This window comes from Physeter macrocephalus, chromosome 1 (assembly GCF_002837175.3).
Source record: "Physeter macrocephalus isolate SW-GA chromosome 1, ASM283717v5, whole genome shotgun sequence".
Lineage (NCBI taxonomy): Eukaryota > Metazoa > Chordata > Mammalia > Artiodactyla > Physeteridae > Physeter > Physeter macrocephalus.
The window spans coordinates 143,221,421-143,240,483 of record NC_041214.2 but is presented as its reverse complement, the minus strand read 5'-3'; the positions used below and the strand labels follow the sequence as shown (position 1 = coordinate 143,240,483).

Genomic DNA, 19,063 nt, shown 5'->3' with positions numbered 1-19,063 from the left:
CAAACACAGTAAGTTAAGCAAAATGAGAAGACAGAGAAACACACAGCAGATGAAGGAGCAAGGTAAAAACCCACCAGACCAAACAAATGCAGAGGAAACAGGCAGTCTACCAGAAAAATAATTCAGAGAAATAGTAAAGATGACCCAAAATCTTGGAAATAGAATGGAGAAAATACAAGAAACGTTTAACAAGGACCTAGAAGAACTAAAGAGCAAACAAAGAATGATGAACAACACAATAAATGAAATTTAAAATTCTCTATCAGGAATCAATAGCAGAATAACTGAGACAGAAGAACGGATAAGTGACTTGGAAGATAAAATAGTGGAAATAACTACCACAGAGCAGAATGAAGAAAAAAGAATGAAAAGAATTGAGGATAGTCTCAGAGACCTCTGGGACAACATTAAACACACCAACATTCAAATTATAGGGGTCCCAGAAGAAAAAGGGAAAAAGAAAGGGACTGAGAAAATATTTGAAGAGATTATAGTTGAAACTTCTCTAATATGGAAAAGGAAATAGTCAGTCAAGTCCAGGAAGCGCAGAGAGTACCAAAAAGGATAAATCCAAGGAGAAACATGCCAAGACACATATTAATCAAACTGTCAAAAATTAAACACAAAGACAAAATATTAAAAGCAGCAGCAAGGGAAAAACAACAAACAACATACAAGGAAATTCCCACGAGGTTAACAGCTGATCTTTCAGCACAAACTCTGCAAGCCAGAAGGGAGTGGCAGGACATATTGAGAGTGATGAAAGGGAAAAACCTACAACCAACATTACACTACCCAGCAAGGATCTCATTCAGATTTCCCAGAGAAAATAAAACCTTTACAGACAAGCAAAAGCTAAGAGAATTCAGCACCACCAAACCAGCTTTACAACAAATGTTAAAGGAACTTCTCTAGGTAGGAAACACAAGAGAAGGAAAAGACTCCTTGGCTCCCTGACTTCAGACTATACTACATAGCTACAGTAATCAAGACAGTATAGTACTGGCACAAAAACAGAAGTATAGATCAAGTGAACAGGATAGAAAGCCCAGAGATAAACCCACGCACATATGGTCACCTTATCTTTGATAAAGGAGGCAAGAATATACAGTGGAGAAATGACAACCTCTTCATAAGTGGTGCTGGGAAAACTGGACAGCTACATGTAAAAGAATGAAATTAGAACACTCCCTAATACCATACACACAAAAAAATCAAAATGGATTAAATACCTCAATGTAAGGCCAAACACTTAAACCTCTTAGAGGAAAACATAGGCAGAACACTCTATGACATAAATCACAGCAAGATCCTTTGAACCCACCTCCTAGAGAAATGGAAATGAAAACAAAAATAAACAATTGGGACCTAATGAAACATCAAAGCTTTTGCACAGCAAAGGAAAACATAAACAAATGAAAAGACAACCCTCAGAATGGGAGAAAATATTTGCAAATGAAGCAACTGACAAAGGATTAATCTCCAAAATTTTAAAAAATCTACAAACAATAAATGCTGGAGAGGGTGTGGAGAAAAGGGAACCCTCTTGCACTGTTGGTGGGAATGTAAATTGATACAGCCACTATGGAGAACAGTATGGAGGTTCCTTAAAAAACTAAAAATAGAAGTACCATTCGACCCAGCAATCCCACTACTGGGCATATATATACCCTGGGAAAACCATAATTCAAAATGAGTCATGCATACACACACACTACCAAATGTAAAATAGATAGCTAGTGGGAAGCAGCCACATAGCACAGGGAGATCAGCTCAGTGCTTTGTGACCACCTAAAGGAATTGGATAGGGAGGGTGGGAGGGAGACTCTAGGGGGAGGAGCTATGGGGATATACATATATGTATGGCTGATTCACTTTGTTATATACTGCAATTATATATTGCAATTATATATTGCAATTATACTCCAATAAAGATGTTAAAAAAAAGATAGAGCCTTTAAATGAAGGAGTTTATCATCTAAACATGGAAATAAATTATAAATATAATATCACAGGTGCCTGAGTGAAGGAATGAATAAAATGTCCTTGGAAATTCAATGAGGGAGAAATGAGTTCAGCTTGGGGGAATCAGAAAAAGCTGCTCTGCTGAATTGCCTTCAGCAATTTGCCCTTTCCCCCCACATCCTCTCTCCACCTGATCTGTACCCCAGGGAGCTAATATTTGTGGACAGCATCACCATGCTCCCTTGCTTGCCTTCTAGCTTTTGGCAGGGTTGGGCAATGGCTATTTCCAGCAGATCATAGGGCGTGCAGAGACAGGTGGGGTGTTTATTTCCCCAGTTCCCTCCCTGCCCAGTTACAGTTTGGCAGTGGCCATATTCTTCTATCAAAAGCCAGCATGCCTGCCCTAAAGTCACAAGTTCACTCAGGGTCACTGTTCCCTTACTTACTTCCTCTGGCCCAGGGGTGGTAGGCTGCCATCCTTAATAGCCCCAGAGAACCTCACCATCTTTGTACTATCTTAACCCTTAGTAAATAATATATCCATGAAGATTTTCAAGTAGGAGAATGACTGAATGAGTTTACAGTGGGGATTTATTAAATAAGGACGACCCTGGAAGCAGGTGTCCTAACTAGAAGCTGCTGGGATCTTGAATTCATACTAGAACATAAATTAAGTCAATGGTAGCATAGGATGGAAAAAAAAAATAACTGACTTGCAAGATATTTTTGGAAGTTGAATTGCTATGCTCAACTGGACATTGAGGAGGGTGAGGAAATATGAGTGAAGCTGAAGGTAACTTCCAGGCTCTTTAAAAATATATATGTATATGTATGGCTGAGTCACTTTGCTGTGTACCTGAAACTATCACAACATTGTTAATTGGCTACACTCCAATATAAAATAAAAAGTTTTAAAAAAATGAAACAAACACTTGAAAAGTAAAATATATATATATGTTTCTGAAAAAATTTTAAAGTTATATTGGTATGAGTGATATATTTTTAATTAAATGTAATTCAGCAAAAAATGCTGCTGTTTATTAAGTGTTCTGCCCTTACATTCGGCAGGAAATCAATAGTCACCTTCAAGAAGGTTTGCATTACAAACTGTGCCACCTGAGCACAGGTACCCTCAGGTGTAACACAATGTTATATGTCAATTACATCTCAGTAAAACCGGGGTAGGCGAGAACTCCTGCTATTGTTGCTTTCTCTCTAGGGCTCTGCTGCTTTGGGGGGAGGTCATCAAGAGGACATGGCTGCCAGTTGACCCAAGAGCTGGACTTGGGCAATCAGAGGCTCCTCATTCTCTCCCTCGTCCTTGGAATATACATTCTGCCCATATAGCTGGAACCATTTCAAGGATTACCCTTGAGAGAGTAATGTGTTACTGAGACCATCTGGACTGAATACCTGACTGAACCCCACTAAGGCCTCTATATAAACTCTTAAGATTCTGGAAGGCGGGTGCAGTGATCTTATCTTGCTGGCCGCCCAAGCCTCAAATGTAAAACTGCCACCTGCCAATCTCAAGTGGTCTGCCTCTTTCTTCGGCCTCTCCCTGCCCTCTGGGTACGGGGGCCAATTTCGGATTTCACCCAGGAAGCTCCCGAGGGTGTAGACCAACAGCTGCCCACTTTAAATTTCCATTAACCTCAAACGTGCAAACAAAAGTTTCTTTAATTCTATCATCAGACTACTTCCAAATGGCTGAAATTTCCATAGAAATGCTTGTAAAATATATACTTATAAATAGAAGTAGACCTGGGTGAGAATGAAATCTCAGAGGCCATAAAAAATACATCCTTCTTTCTGGAATATGAATAATTAGGTATTATAACCATATTACAAATGTATTCCACTTCCACCAAAAGCGGAAACTGAACCTTAACAAATATTCATACTCAAATAAAAACAGAGGCTCAAATAACCTTAATGTTTCTTCTATTTATGAAATAAGGGGGGAAAACATTTTTAGGTCTTTATAAGGAAATCCTTTCCTTTAAATAAAATCTCACTAAGTCCGAGGAAGCAGTAACTTTTCTGGAGGCACTCTGACACAAAGCAACACATAAAATGTGAGGGTAAAAAGGAATAACGTAAAAAAAAAAAAAAAAAAGGAATAACGTGCAAAAATGTATGTACAAGGATATTGATGACACTATTTATAACAACTGAAAACCACACGCATTAGTGTTCAACAATAGAGAACTGGTTTGCTACATCTTCTTGGATGCCAAGGAGATGTTTTTTTGTTCAGCCTCACATAGCCAACCCTTATTCCAGCAGCATAAGTAGCACACTGGGTCACCGGTACAGTCTACTCTTTTCTCAAGGCGAACTTCTCTCTGGAGTTCTTGGTGCTCTTTCTTGTCTGCGGCCCTTGATCACTGCAAAGGTTTTTCTTAACACTGAATTTTGAAAAGAGAGATTAGTATTTCTTCCAGAAGGCACTGGGGCTTCTTATGCAAATTCTTCCCCAACACTAGCATCTAATTCTGCATACCAAGAGAAAGGGCAAACTTGAAAAGTGACACAGCCCTTGAAATGTGGCTCAGATTGAAAACATGTGTTTACATCTTCTGTTCTCTTGCAAAATACTGCTAAAATGATGATTTTTTTTAAAAAAATATTCACCTGCAAAAATAAGGAGATGAGGAGAGGAGACTACAGCAATCAAGCTTGGATACCAAAAAGTAGACAGCAAAGCTGTGACTGAGAGAGAAAAAAATAGGTCATACACACAGGTTAGGAATTAGAAGGGCATCTTCCTTCTTAACAGAAGCACTGGACACAAGAAGAAAATAAAGCAATACCTTCAAAACCCTGAAGGAAAATGACTTCCAACTGGGAACTCCATATTTAGCCACACGCTTATTAGAGTATGAGAGTAAAATAAAGATTTTTTTCAAGACATGACAAATTCCCAAAAACATTTACCTCCTATTCAGCTTTACTCAGGAAGCTACCTGAGTAGGTGCTCTTCCACATCAGAGAGTTTACTAAGAAAGCAAAAACAGAAACTCAGGGTCCATTTCAGAACCAACAACATAATTTGCAGGATGAGACCCAGTATGAAATGAAAACACAAGACCCCTTGTTCAGAATTTATTAAGAGTTTCAAGATGGTGACAGCTGAGCACTAAGCCCAATGCAGACCCTTCTAAGTGTAAGGGCACAGCACCCAGACCCCATGAAACCAGCCCTGGGTCCAATCCAGGGGAGGGAAGAGAGAATTCCCAGGATGATGGTGAAGGGAGATCCCAGGACAACAGCTATGAAGCTAGTCTAGACATCACCAGTCCACACTGGAGCTAGAAAATGGAGTGCTTCAAGAAGGGTATCTTCAAGGAAAACAATGAATTACTCAATGTAACTGTAAGGGGTTGAGAGGACATTTCCACTTCTTGGGGGAAGCACATGGAAGAATTAAAGATGGACACAGTTAAAGCAACCTTCCAGACAAATCCATTACTGGCAAGTGTCAATATTTTATGACAAGCCTGCTGTGAGAGCAAAAGCACTGTGCTCTGGAGCTCTGAAGACAGATAAACAAGACACTGACCTCCAATCATTTACATATTCTTGGAAGACACATATTCTACCAAACAAAGCCTGTCTTGGTAGAACAGTGGGACTTTTTTAGGAATCTGAGATGGAGAGAGGCCTTCTGGTAGAATATAGAACAACATATACAAAGGCATGACAGAGCACAAACAATGCTGAGCAAGCCTGGATGAACTGAACTCTTGGCTAACGATGAGTGCCAGAATGGGGAAATGTTCTAGATTTTTCCCTCATCATCCCTCACAAATTTCCATTCAAAGGCTGATGTGCTAGAAATATATGTGAGTGAATGGCTCCTATTTGGGATCCTAGTAGGACCTGTAAAACCAGCACATTTTGTTTTGTGCATATTGATTCCAGTGTATTGATTTTAATTTATTTGCTGTAATTAAACTTGTGTAATTATTGCAAGGAAATTCAATGAAAACAGGCACAGGCATTTCTGTTCCACCAGCTCTCTACATTGCTACAGTTCATTGAGATTCTCTCACGGCTTGAAGGTAGGCATTCGAGGTCAAAGCAGAACGCTCCCAAATAGTAAGGGAGAGAGTAAGAGGCACAATTCAGAGCAGAATTATTTTTCCTTTGAAAGTAGCTTTATTACTGTTCTTATGATACCAGAACTTTTTGCAAGTTCTAACAGTAAAGAAAATCTCAAAGGAGAAATAAAAAAGTAATCCCAAATCCCACCATTTAGAGGTAAGCACTATTCACTTTTATCAGTTATCCTGCTGGACGTCTCCCTATGTACATAAATACAAAGAGAAGAAGACGAACACTAACATGAATGGTAAAACTGCATGTTACTCTGTGATCCACTTTGTTCATTCCATAATATATCTTAGGTATTTTATATGTCAAGATATTTATTTCTATATCATCACTTTAATAGCTGCATGGTATACCATCTTATGTATGAAATTATTTTAGAAACTTCTTTTGCTGAGTGTATTTCCAATTTTTCTTTATTATAAAAATAATTGCGGTAACTTAAGTGTACATTATGCTTGTCTAATTATCTCCTTCAGGTAAATTCCCATAAGTGGGTTTGTTGGCTCAAAAAGAACAAAATTGCCACCTGTCGTCCAAAGTTGTTTCTTTTTAAATCAATTTACACTTGCACTAGCAGCATAAGAATATACAAATGCCAATAAGTATATGAAAAGATATTAGCCATCAGGGAAATGCAAGTCAAAACCACAATGAGATATTACTTCATATTCACTAGCATAGTTATCATCAAAAAGACAGATAGGGGGCTTCCCTGGTGGCACAGTGGTTGAGAATCTTCCTGCTAATGCAGGGGACACGGGTTCGAGCCCTGGTCTGGGAGGATCCCACATGCCGCGGAGCAACTAGGCCCGTGAGCCACAACTACTGAGCCTGCGCGTCTGGAGCCTGTGGTCCACAACAAGAGAGGCCATGATAGTGAGAGGCCCGCGCAGCGCGATGAAGAGTGGCCCCGGCTTGCCACAACTAGAGAAAGCCCTCGCACAGAAACGAAGACCCAACACGGCAAAATTAAATTAATTGATTAATAAACTCCTACCCCCAACATCTTTTTAAAAAAAAAAAAAAAAGACAGATAATAACAAGTACTGCTGAAGCTATGGAGAACTTGGAGCCCTCGTGCACTACTGGTGGGAATGTAAATTGGTGCAGCCACTTTGGAAAACAGTCCGGCAGTTTCCCAAAAAGAGTTACCTGACGACCCAGCAATTGCACTCCTAGGTATATGCTCCAAATTGAAATCAGGGACTCAAACAGATATTTGCACACAAATGTTCATTGCAGCAGTATTCGCAATAGCCAAAAAGTAGAAACGACCCAAGTCTTCATCAACAGTGAATGTATAAATAAAATGTGGTATACCCATACAGTTGAGTATTATTCATCTATAAAAGGAAAGGAAGTTCTAATATATGCTGCAACACAGATGAACCCTGAAAACATCATGCTAAGTGAAATAAGTCAGACACAAAAGGATAAATATTGCATGATTTCACTTAAATGTAGTATCTAGAATAGGAAAATTCATAGAGACAGAAAGGAGATTAGAGGTTATCAGGGGCTGGAGGCAGAGGGGGAAATAGGGAGTTACTGCTTAATGGTTACATTTCTATTTAGGGTGAAGAACAGTTTGGAAATAGATACTGGTGTTTGTTGCATGACATTGTGAGTGTAATTAATGCCACTGAATTATGCATTTAAAAATGGTTAAAATTGCAAATTTTATGTTATATATATTTTACCACAACAAAAAAATGAAAAAAAATAAGTTCTAAAAATTTTTAAAGGAATTCAGTACGGATACATGCTACAATATGGATAAACCTTGAAAACATTTTACAAGATGAAATAAGTTGGTCACAAAAGACAACATATTGTATGATTCCAATCTATATAAAATGTTCAGAACTGGCAAATCTACAGAGACAGAAAGTAGATCAGTGGCTGCCTAGGGCTGGGGGCCCGGGGTAAGGTGGAGTGAAAAGAGGAGGGACAGGATGGGGGTATGAAAATGTTCTGAAATTAATTGTAGTGATGGTTGTACAACTATGTGAATATACTAAAAACCACTGAAGTTTACACTATAAATAGGTGAACTGTATGCTATATGAAATATATCTCAAAAAATCTGTTGTGTTTTTTAATTGTGGCTTTCTCTGTGATGGATGAGTTGGACCATCTTTTCCATATTTATTGGCCATCTGTATTTATTCTATTGTAAATGACTTGTTCATGTTTTGTTCTGGTTGTTTTGTTTTTGTTTTTATAAATGCAAAGATCTATTCAGAGTCTACATTGACAAGTATTTTTCTAAGTACATTATTTTCTGGTAGAAAATACTGCAGGTGGCTTGCCTCAAGCCAGAAGAGAAGGCCAGTTCTGAAGCTGCTGACAGTCTAACAGGTTGAATCGATTTTATTTGTAGCAGAGTAAACTCAGCATGGAAGGGCAGCACAAAGAGAACCCTCCTTGAATTCTTCAGTACCAAACTAGGTGCTTTACAAATATGACCTCATGTAATCCATCACACCCATTTACGAAGGAAAGAGGTCAAGTTCCCCAAGGTTACACAGCCAGCTGCTGCAACTGGGATTTGAACCTAGTTCTCTCTGTCTTCAAAGTGCTAGTCCATTCTAAGTGCCCTCTGTAGAGTACTGATCACATAAGCATGACCAGTAATAGGAAGCTATGATGATGCCCTTTGTACTTTCTGAGTTCCAGACACCTATGACTGCAGTGATGCTGAGCAGCCACTGGCAACAGGAAATTGCAGCTGTCAGAATGTACATTTCCTTCACGGCTCCCAGGGATGCCATGTGGAGAAATTTACCAACACAAACATAAATTCTTCAAGGTCCCTCAAATGTCCCTGTGGAGAATTATGAGACTCCTTGGGTTATAAGGATTATACTTGCACATCTCTGCTCAGCCAAAGCTCTGATTCAGGATGTAGCAGTAATAGGTCAGATGTCACACACAGACCAAGAAATGTCAAAGTCACATGAAGAATGACATACAGCCATCAAAAGAGCTAATAGATACCTCGCTTGGGAAATTAATGTGTAGATTCCATAGGATTATACATCTGTGTAATTATGGATAGTGTCATACAAAGATCAAATTTCTTCATTGAAAGGGATCTTAGAGTTTCTCTCTTCAGACCTTTTATTTTACAGATGTAGAAACTGAGATCCTGAGATTTTAATTAACTATTTTACTTAGAAAAATCTCTGAGGGGAAGGCAGCATGATTTCTGATGACTCCAAATCCCTAGCTTGGCTGTCTTTCCTCCTCACTCGGAAAAACCTCCAAAGTCATTTTTCTATGGCAAAACCGTATCCTGTGAATTTAATATTTTCTACCTCTCTGTGCTGCACTGGGAATTGTTCAACTCTAACTCCCTTTAGCTATGAAGACTGGAAGAGAATACAGTTCTCAACACTGCTCATGTTTTCAAGTCACATGTCCTCAGGTTGCTAAAAATCTCCAGTCTGTGAAACACGAAATGAAATGCCAGGATGCTATTTTTGATTGACAGAGAAAGCAAGGAAGCAGATTTATATCCACTGGCAAAATTGTATGCTGATACTGAGAAACTGCTAGTGATGATATGAATGTTACCACATTGCATCGATGAAGATTCCACTTTTCCTGTTTAATGTGATGAGAGTGCTTTCCTTTGTCCTCTACTTTCTAAGATTCTAAAGTTAGACATTTAACTTTATTTTTAAATGAACTGTAAATGTAATTGTATCATAAGTGTGATTCAGCAAAGAGTGAAAAGAACAACAAATGGAGGTCAGGAACCACTTGCTTTATCATCTTCTACTTCATCTATGTTTTCCTCCCCTTGGAATTTAATTATCTTCATATAACTTAATTTTTTTAAATACTTCTACAAATAGATATGCTCAGAAAATTTATATGAGTTAATTTTTCAAGCAGATATTACAAGGGACAAAACCGAGTTCAATAACTGTAAATATATTTTTAATCCTTATGTATAATCTAGCACAATAGAATGGATTGCTTTAAAAGATAGAAAGTGTTCATTTAATTTTTAAAAATATATTTCATGTGTATTCTGGTATCAGCCAACCCTGTGCCCCAGTAGCAGGTAATTCAAGATAAGCACAGTTAAACTATAAGGAATATACTTAAAATGTCAAAGTCTGTGGCACATTTACATAGCAATATAGAATTCTGCTTCACTCCTTGGTTAATGAACATAATGGTCAGGCTTAAAAATAAATATTTAATATATATGCATATCTGACATATTCATATAATATATAACATTAAATAATATATGCTTATTTTAATATATATTAAATAGTTATTTTAGAATACAGTTGGAATCAATTGGAAAGTCAAAATATAATTTTATATATAAAGAGGTAGATATATACTGAACTAAATATATGTTAAATACAGAAATATATATCAATGTAATATATATATTATATATATTATATATATAATATATATATTATATATATATATAAAATTAAAAACCTGACATCTTCTTTTTCTCCATTCAGTTAACCGACTGGTGATTTTTCACAATCATGTAGATAAAAATACAAACAAGAATATGCACTATATAGCCAAGAAAAATCTAGAGTATTGTCTTTTTATCTTAACTCCACTTTTATTGTCTTTTATTTTCTAAGGGATTAGACTACTTCCAGACTTCTGTGTTTCTATGTTAGTTTTTTTCCAAGTTGATTTTGTTTTACTCTTTCAGTTCATGCCATTGTTTGCTGACATAGTGAAACGTGACTTACAGCACAATAACCGGCCAACTGGAGAACATATTATCTGGAAACTGGGAATGCAAACAGTAAAGAACGTCAGGATCCACTAAAAATAGGTCTTTTGTTTGTTTGTGGTACGCGGGCCTCTCACTGTTGTGGCCTCTGCCGTTGCAGAGCACAGGCTCCGGACGCGGCAGGCTCAGCGGCCATGGCTCACGGGCCCAGCCGCTCCGTGGCTCGTGGGGTCCTCCCGGACACGGGGCACGAACCCGTGTCCCCTGCATCGGCAGGCGGATTCTCAACCACTGCGCCACCAGGGAAGCCCAAACAGAAGGTTTTATACTTTCAGTTTAGTCATCTTTGTTTGGGAATTAAAATCTCTTACTTCCGCTCATCGTGAGTTTTTTGGGGTTTTTTTTAAAGCATAGCGGGGGGAACAATTCAATATGAAAGTTATTTTTTTTTAAACTTTTTTTTTTAGCCCATCAAATTTCAGTATACATAGTTAATAACCACTTCAAATTGCTATGCCAGGAGAAACCACTCTTACCTAATTGCCTGCCAAGGCTCATAAAGCACCTCTGTGCCACTGGTAATTCATTGCTCTATTGATATCGTAACTCACAGTGATATTTTCTGGCTGTCATCTTTTACACTCCCTGATGCTCACTTCCTTCAATTTTTATATCCAGTAGTTCCAAAATTAAAGGCTATGTCTTGGCCATACGATTTTTAGTAGGTTCTTTACAAGTTCTCCTAAGTGGATTTTCTCTTTGTCTATACCACACACATACGCACACATATGCATGCATGCATGTACACACACACAGACTTTAAATGGTTGAATATATTCTCCTCTGAGTAGAATTTTTTCATTAGATGTAAAACACTTCATTTTCATACTGATCTACAGTGCCTTTTAAAGCTACTCCAAAGCCTCATTATGTGACACATTGGTGATCAAACCACTTTATCTCACAATGCCAGAATCTTTACAAGATCACAGCTAATGACTTCGTTTCCAGCATGGTGTCATGCGGCTCAGTTCCCAGAACCAAATCATATCTGTCAATTCTTTTCACAGGAGCACACATCTTCTCTGTTGGTATAGAGTGTCATGCGGTACCTGGCACCGCGCAATGGCAAACGGCTCATATCAGGACCCTCCGTCTCTTTCCCCGGATGACTCTGCACGAGGTGAAGAAATAATGTTCACACCTGCCAATTCTGCCAAATTTCAGCCTCTCAGGCCACACACTAATTCATTTCACATTCTCAAGAGTGTGAAGAGCTGTCTTTTGGCAGCAACCTGACTGTCCTCTACTACCTCGGAGGAAAGTAGAATTCATCTTTCCTAGTAGAATGGAGAAAAGTTTGAGACATGATGGGAAATGGTTCCTGTAGGGAGAAAAGTTTCCTTGGATGTGTCAAATCACTGTTAGCTTCAGTAAACATGGCGATTCAGCTCCAAGTGGGTCAAACTCCTCATTCCTCTCAACACCACTTCCTGGGACATTACAGGACACGAGCAAAGGGTGGAAACTTGATCAATGAGGTTTGTGAAACCCAAGGTTGGCCAGGTTAAATGCCACAAAGAAATTAGTTATACAGAAATCAGTCCACCTCAGCTATAGGGCTGCCACATCAACCACAGCTTACAATTCTGTTTGAAAAAATGTACATTTGGATTGTTTTCCAGAAAGTGGCTATGACATTATACCCTGACTGCATTTGCCTTTGAAAAAAATTAACACAATATTCTGTACAACTGTCCAGCTTACAATGACAAACTATTGAACTTACTGCCTGCATCTACCTCACAGATCTTAAAGTAACTCAAAAGAGCCATCTGAATGATTAAACAGTAATCTGTTTGCAAAATCATTTTGTCCACCAAAAATCACCTCCTAACACCCTTAGACCAATCAGTTCCTCCCTGGGTTTTTAAGCCAGAATTCTACAACTAACGTGGAAAAAGGCCTCATTTTTTTCGGACAGTGGTGTGAACTTTTTAACTTTTCTAGTTGTTGCTTCATTAAGGATCATATTCTTGAAAATTTCAAAAGAAATGTTATTGCTGTCAAGTCAGCACTCAGCATTCATGTAAATGATGAGATGTTGTGATTCATAATAAGAAATATATTTTTGGGTCCCTCCCTGGTTGGTGCCTGGGGCCTTCTGTGTCGCCACGGGCACAGCGCCGCTCACACCATGGCTTGGGTCATGAATGCGCCACAGCCTCTCGAGAGACGTGGGTCCTCGGAGCCTCTTTAGCGCCGGAGCTCGGGCCGCAGGCGGCTCTGCAGAGGCGGAAAAACAGAACCTCTGGAATGGATGGACTCTTCCCGAGCAGCTTTGCTAATTTGCAGCAGCTGGACAACGCTCCTCTTTAATACCTGTCAGCATAATCTTCACATCATTTCACTCTGGTGGCAGGGACTCAGCTCTGAATTCTGTATAGAAAAAGCACCTGGATCCCAGTCTTTCAATGGCTTCGAGACAACCAGAAGTGCCTGCTCTTGAGCCCAGTGGGCCTCTAGGCAAGATGTCCCTGCCCATCGGGACGTACCGCCGGGCATTCAGCTATGATGATGCCCTGGAGGACCCTACGCCCATGACTCCTCCTCCATCAGACATGGGCAGCATCCCCTGGAAGCCAGTGATTCCAGAGTGCAAGTATCAGCACCTCGCCAAGGTGGAGGAAGGAGAGGCCAGTGTCTCGTCCCGTGCCCTGCCATCGGCCGTTGACGGTGCGGACAAGGTCCCCGTGCTGAAGGCTAAAGCTACCCATGTCATCATGGGTCTCTGATCACAAAACAGACCCAGGAGAGCATTCAGCGTTTTGAGCAGCAGGCAGGGCTGAGAGATGCTGGCTGCACAGCCCACAAGGGCCTCACCACCGAGGAGACCAAGTACCCTCAAGGGGCAGAAGCACTCCACAAACTAAAGCTCCGGAGCGGAGAGATAACAAGAGAGGAGAAGCAGCCGGCCTCCACTCAGTCCACCCCAAGCAGCAGCCCCCACTCGTCCCCTAAGCAGAAGCCCAGAGGCTGGTTCACTTCTGCTTCTTCCACAGCCTCACCTGGCCCCAATCCTAGCACCATGGATTCTGGAAGCGGGGAAAAAGACAGAAGCTCGGCAGATAAGTGGAGCCTCTTTGGACCAAGATCCCTCCAGAAGTCTGATTCTGGAGGTTTTGCCATCCAGGCCTGCAAAGGAGCCCAGAAGCCTTCTCCAGTGGAACTGATTTGCATGCGGGCCACCCGAATGGCCGAGGATCCAGCAGTGTTCAAGCCACCCAAAATGGACATCCCAGTGATAGGAGGGAAGAAACAGCTGCCGCGGGCCCACAATCTCAAACCGTAGGACTTGAATGTTCTTACACCCACCGGCTTCTAGAGCACTTTCTGTTCCAGGGACTCTGGATAGAGGGTGTCTTGAGCCCAGCTCCCCTTTACCTTGGCTCTGACATAGGAAAAGTTTTGTTTTGTCTTTTAAAAAATCTCTCAAACTGAGGCTAGAGCTGGAGACATAATTGATTTCTGAGAAACATTAGTGCAAAGTTTGTCCTTGTGCAGAAGAAGCCATTTTGTACTGCTCTAATTTAAAGTTAGACTAAACCTCAGCAGTGATGTATGGGGACCTCATTACCTATTTTTGTATCTTTACTCTACCCAAGAACTCTGATCATTACTTACTAGGTAAATAATGTTTGTGTTGTTCCAAAACCAAGGCTTCTTGATTCCTTTACCACTATCCATGTGCGCAAAGACAAATCATGGCATAGAGGCGTTCGCTGACTAGTTTGGACAACTTTAGCCCTCTTGGCTGTGCTGGCACTGTGTGCTCCAGCCTCGTCAGTTATGGGGACACAAGATCTGTTTGAGATATGGGTATAGTTAAGAGCCAGCCTTGGCAGGGATCCCCTCTGTTTTCTGCTGAAACCGGGATCTACTTGCTTTTGGTAGACCTCATGGATCACTTTGTCCTGCAGCCAGTTCTTACTGTAGTATCTCTTGGGCCAGTGCTGTTGGAGAGATGCTTCTTTTTCGTGTGTCACAGAACAAACACTAGCCTCACATATCCTTTGTTGCACTTTAAAGTGAGATTAATTTAACTCCCATTTGGTTGAGAACTTCCTAAGGGAGAAAATTCAGTCTACTGGTTTGGTATAGATAGATAAATGGACATTAAACTTTCTTAAAGGAGGCAGCAACTGCAGTTTGAGTACAGTTTTGCGGTTCATATGAAACTAGTGTCACCCTATTTTGAGTTTCTTGTTCAGGCCAGGGCCTGAAACATTTTTTCCTGGAAGGTGGAAGAATTAAAAAATTTTCTGTATGCAATCATTTTCCCCCCAAATGAGCCTCATACCTTTATAAACACGTACCTCACTGAGGAAAGGGACTAGGGAAACCGCCTTTTCACTTCTCCTCACTGTGTACATGTTCAATCATTGTCTTGAACACTGTCTCAAATTCCTGCTGTCTTTTGCTTTGGACAGTATGATGTCTACACAAGGAGCTGAGCTGATCTTCCCACAGAGATGCCCTGGAGTCTAAAATGATCAGAACAATTAATTTATTTGTGTCTTCTGTTATGCTTGTTTCTCTTAACTTGTTTTGGCAATAAAAATCCTTACTACTTTCTCAAAAAAAGACATATATATATATATATATATATATATATTTGGTCTTAGTCCCTGTTTCTGGCACAGAGCTCCTAAAACTCTCAGAATTTCCTAAAGGTGTTTCCTCAAGGTGTTATGTTAATGAGGTGACTTGTGCAAAGCACCTAAAGATGGGGTCTGGTTGCCAGGGGAACCAACCATATGATTAGAGCCTTGGAACTTTCAGCCTCACCACCCCAGGGAGGGGAGAGGGGCTGGAGATTAAGTTCAGTCATCAATGGCCAATGATTTAATCAACCATGCCTAGGTAATGAAGCCTCCATAAAACCCCAAAAGGACAGGGTTGGGAGAGCTTCTGGGTTGATGAACACGTACAGATTTGGGGAGAGTGACCCTCAGTGAGGGCGTGGAAGCTTCTCGCCCTTTCCCCTTTCCTTGCCCTATTCATCTCTTCCATCTGGCTCTTCCTGAGTTATATCCTTTTAAAATAAACAGGTAATCTAGTAAGTAAAATGTTTCCCTGAGTTCTGTGCTGCTCTAGTACATTAATCAAACTCAGGGAGGAGGTCCCTGGAACCTCCAACCTATAGCTGATCAGTCAGAAGCACAGGCGATAAACTGGACTTGCAGTTGGGGTCTGAATTTGGGGGCGGGGTTAGTCTTGTAGGACTGAGTCCTAACCTGTGGGATCTGATGCTACCTCTAGGTAGATAGTGTCAGAATTGAGTTGAATTGTAAGACACCCAGTTGGTGTCAGAGACTTGCTTGGTGGTGTGGGAAAATTTCCCCACACACGTACATCTTGGAACTGGGTGCAGAATCAGAGATGTACCTTGACGGAAGAAGAACCTGCGACTTAAAAGTGTGAACTTTTCTATGCGGGGATGAGTTGTGGATGATGGATAGAAGGGTAGTGGGAGGGCTTGGGGAAAAAGAAAACACAGGTGGGCATACAAACAATCTGTGATGAAGGGCCAACTATTCTTCCAATTTGTATTTGAAAATAAAACAAAATGGAAATAAAATCTTAAAAGTCCAAGACTCACACAATATACACCTGCAGATTCCACACTTGGATGTCATAGCAATAGCAAGTTGCTATCAAGTTCTCTCAATGTTTACTCTGAATCACTCGCCTAGGACCTAAGAAGCAATTTGAAGGCTGACTGCCTCATGTCACCAGTGGAACCTGCAGCCATTTCATGTCGGCCTGCTGATATGATGGGCCTGGCAGAATTTTAGGATCTGAGTTTTCAGTCTTTTCGCCAGCTGTGGCCCCCAGAGAGCAGCCGCTTTGCTCTGGGTTGCTGCATTTCAGCTCTGCAGTTACTCTGGCCCTCTGGAGAGTCCTGGAACACTGCTTCTCAGGTGAGAAAAGCCTTTCCCAATCTTTGCCAACCCCTCTTTCACTCATCCCTGTGGTCCTGGGACCGGGGGTTGCATTCTTACATCCTGGCTTGTACTGCTTCCTAAAATGCATGCTTTCTCTGCTAACAGCTGGTTTAACTGCTTGGAGAAGCTCAACTTCTTTCTCTGTGCTTTTGGACAGGCGGAAATGCCCATTTTATGTGGAATAAGATGACGGACTCCATGACCTTAATTCCTCCCTCTCTCTTGATGCTTTAGATGGATTCCAGAACCTGTTCCTGAGCCCACTTTGATCCTCCTGCTTACTGTGGAGTTTTGGACTGAGAAATACACTCTATCCACAGTCCATTTGAAGAGCTCAGGTGATTTACATACCCCAGACATACTGCTGTCCTTTACAGGTCCCAAATCTAATTTCACTCCTAACTGCAGGATGCTAGCTGTTGCCACCCACAATTATGGCACAAAAATTTGACATCAAAACCCCTCCCTGTGCATTCAGGAATGCTATCACATGTAAAGACAGGAGAGCTATTCTCTCACATCCCTTCAGGAAGGAAAATTGAGATTTATGGACTTTGAGTGGAATTTTTCCTGACTCTTGATGACTGGCTAGACAGAAACAGAGATTTACTTTCTCACTGGCCCTCCTATGTGCAAGCTCAGTCAACTGCAACCCAGCTTATTAGAAAGGTCAGTGGTACCTTTTGAGCAAAGCAGAGAAATAGACCTGAGCCAAACTGCAAATGTACATATTACTATGACTGTGCCCCACTGAAGCAGTGGGAGGACTAAGAATAATGCTCACACCTGCCCAATGGAGAACCTTTGTGAGACATTTTTTAAGGCAAAGGATTGAAGGCTACTGCAGGAGAGGTCACTGTCAGTAGGCTCGGTGCAAAATTAATAACGCAGCTTGGTTGGTACTGTGTTTCATTGTTCCTGCAGAAGAGAACGGCTGCATTATGGATAAAGGAAAGGTATAAGAATTAGAAAGAAAGATGAAGTATGAAATATTCCTCAATAACAGACCATAGCTGAGCAACAGAAGCTACAACATGCCACCTGAATCCTTCCTGAAGTGCAACGGAGGGTACCATATTACTTGAGCATTTGGTACACTCCAGACACAGTTATCAAGGTAAATTTCTATACTATAGAAGTAATAAACTACTGTCTTCATCACTGAGAAAGCAGAGATTCAGAGAAGTTAAATAATATGCCTGAGGTTACATAACCAGCAAGTGGAAAAGCTGGGACCAATGTCTGTCTGAATCCAAAGCCCATCCTCTGTATACCAACTGACACCACAAAGAAAGTAAGTAAAATGTTTCTGACGTCAGATCACTAGATACACTATTGCTACTTCAATTCTACTCTTCTATCAAAACAAAATACTAGCAGAGCACAGACAGAAGAAACAAGAACTACAATCCTGCAGCCTGTGGAACAAAAACCACATTCACAGAAAGATGGACAAGATGAAAAGGCAGAGGGCTATGTACCGGATGAAGGAACAAGAAAAAACCCAAGAAAAACAACTAAATGAAGTGGAGATAGGCAACCTTCTAGAAAAATAATTCAGAATAATGATAGTGAAGATGATCCAGGACCTCAGAAAAGCAACGGAGGCAAAGATCAAGAAGATGCAAGAAATGTTTAACAAAGACCTAGAAGAATTAAAAAACAAACAAACAGAGATGAACAATACAATAACTGAAATGAAACTACACTAGAAGGAATCAATAGCACAATAACTGAGGCAGAAGAACGGATAAGTGACCTGGAAGACAGAACGGTGGAATTCACTGCTGCAGAACAGAATAAAGAAAAAAGAATGAAAAGAAATGAAGACAGTCTAAAAGACTTCTGGGACAACATTAAACGCAACAACAGTCTCATTATAGGGGTCTCAGAAGGAGAAGAGAGAGAGAAAGGATCGGAGAAAATATTTGAGAGATTATAGTCGAAAACTTCCCTAACATGGGAAAGGAAATAGCCACCCAAGTCCAGGAAGCGCACTGAGTTCCATACAGGATAAACCCAAGGAGAAACATGCCGAGACACACAGTAATCAAATTGGCAAAAATTAAAGACAAAGAAAAATTATTGAAAGCAGCAAGGGAAAAACAACAAATAACATACAAGGGAACTCCCATAAGGTTAACAGCTGATTTCTCAGCAGAAACTCTACAAGCCAGAAGGGAGTGGCATGATATACTTAAAGTGATGAAAGGGAAGAACCTACAACCAAGATTACTCTACC

The 19,063-nt window shown here is 40.5% G+C and overlaps 1 protein-coding gene and 1 pseudogene across 5 annotated transcripts in view; one reads left to right on the top strand and one right to left on the bottom strand.

Moving 5' to 3' along the window:
- Positions 1 to 19,063, bottom strand: part of LOC114486964 (SCAN domain-containing protein 3-like) — a 332,132-nt gene that overhangs the window by 274,326 nt on the left and 38,743 nt on the right. The window lies entirely within an intron of this gene.
- On the top strand, positions 13,203 to 14,198 carry LOC102995366 (putative monooxygenase p33MONOX; annotated as a pseudogene).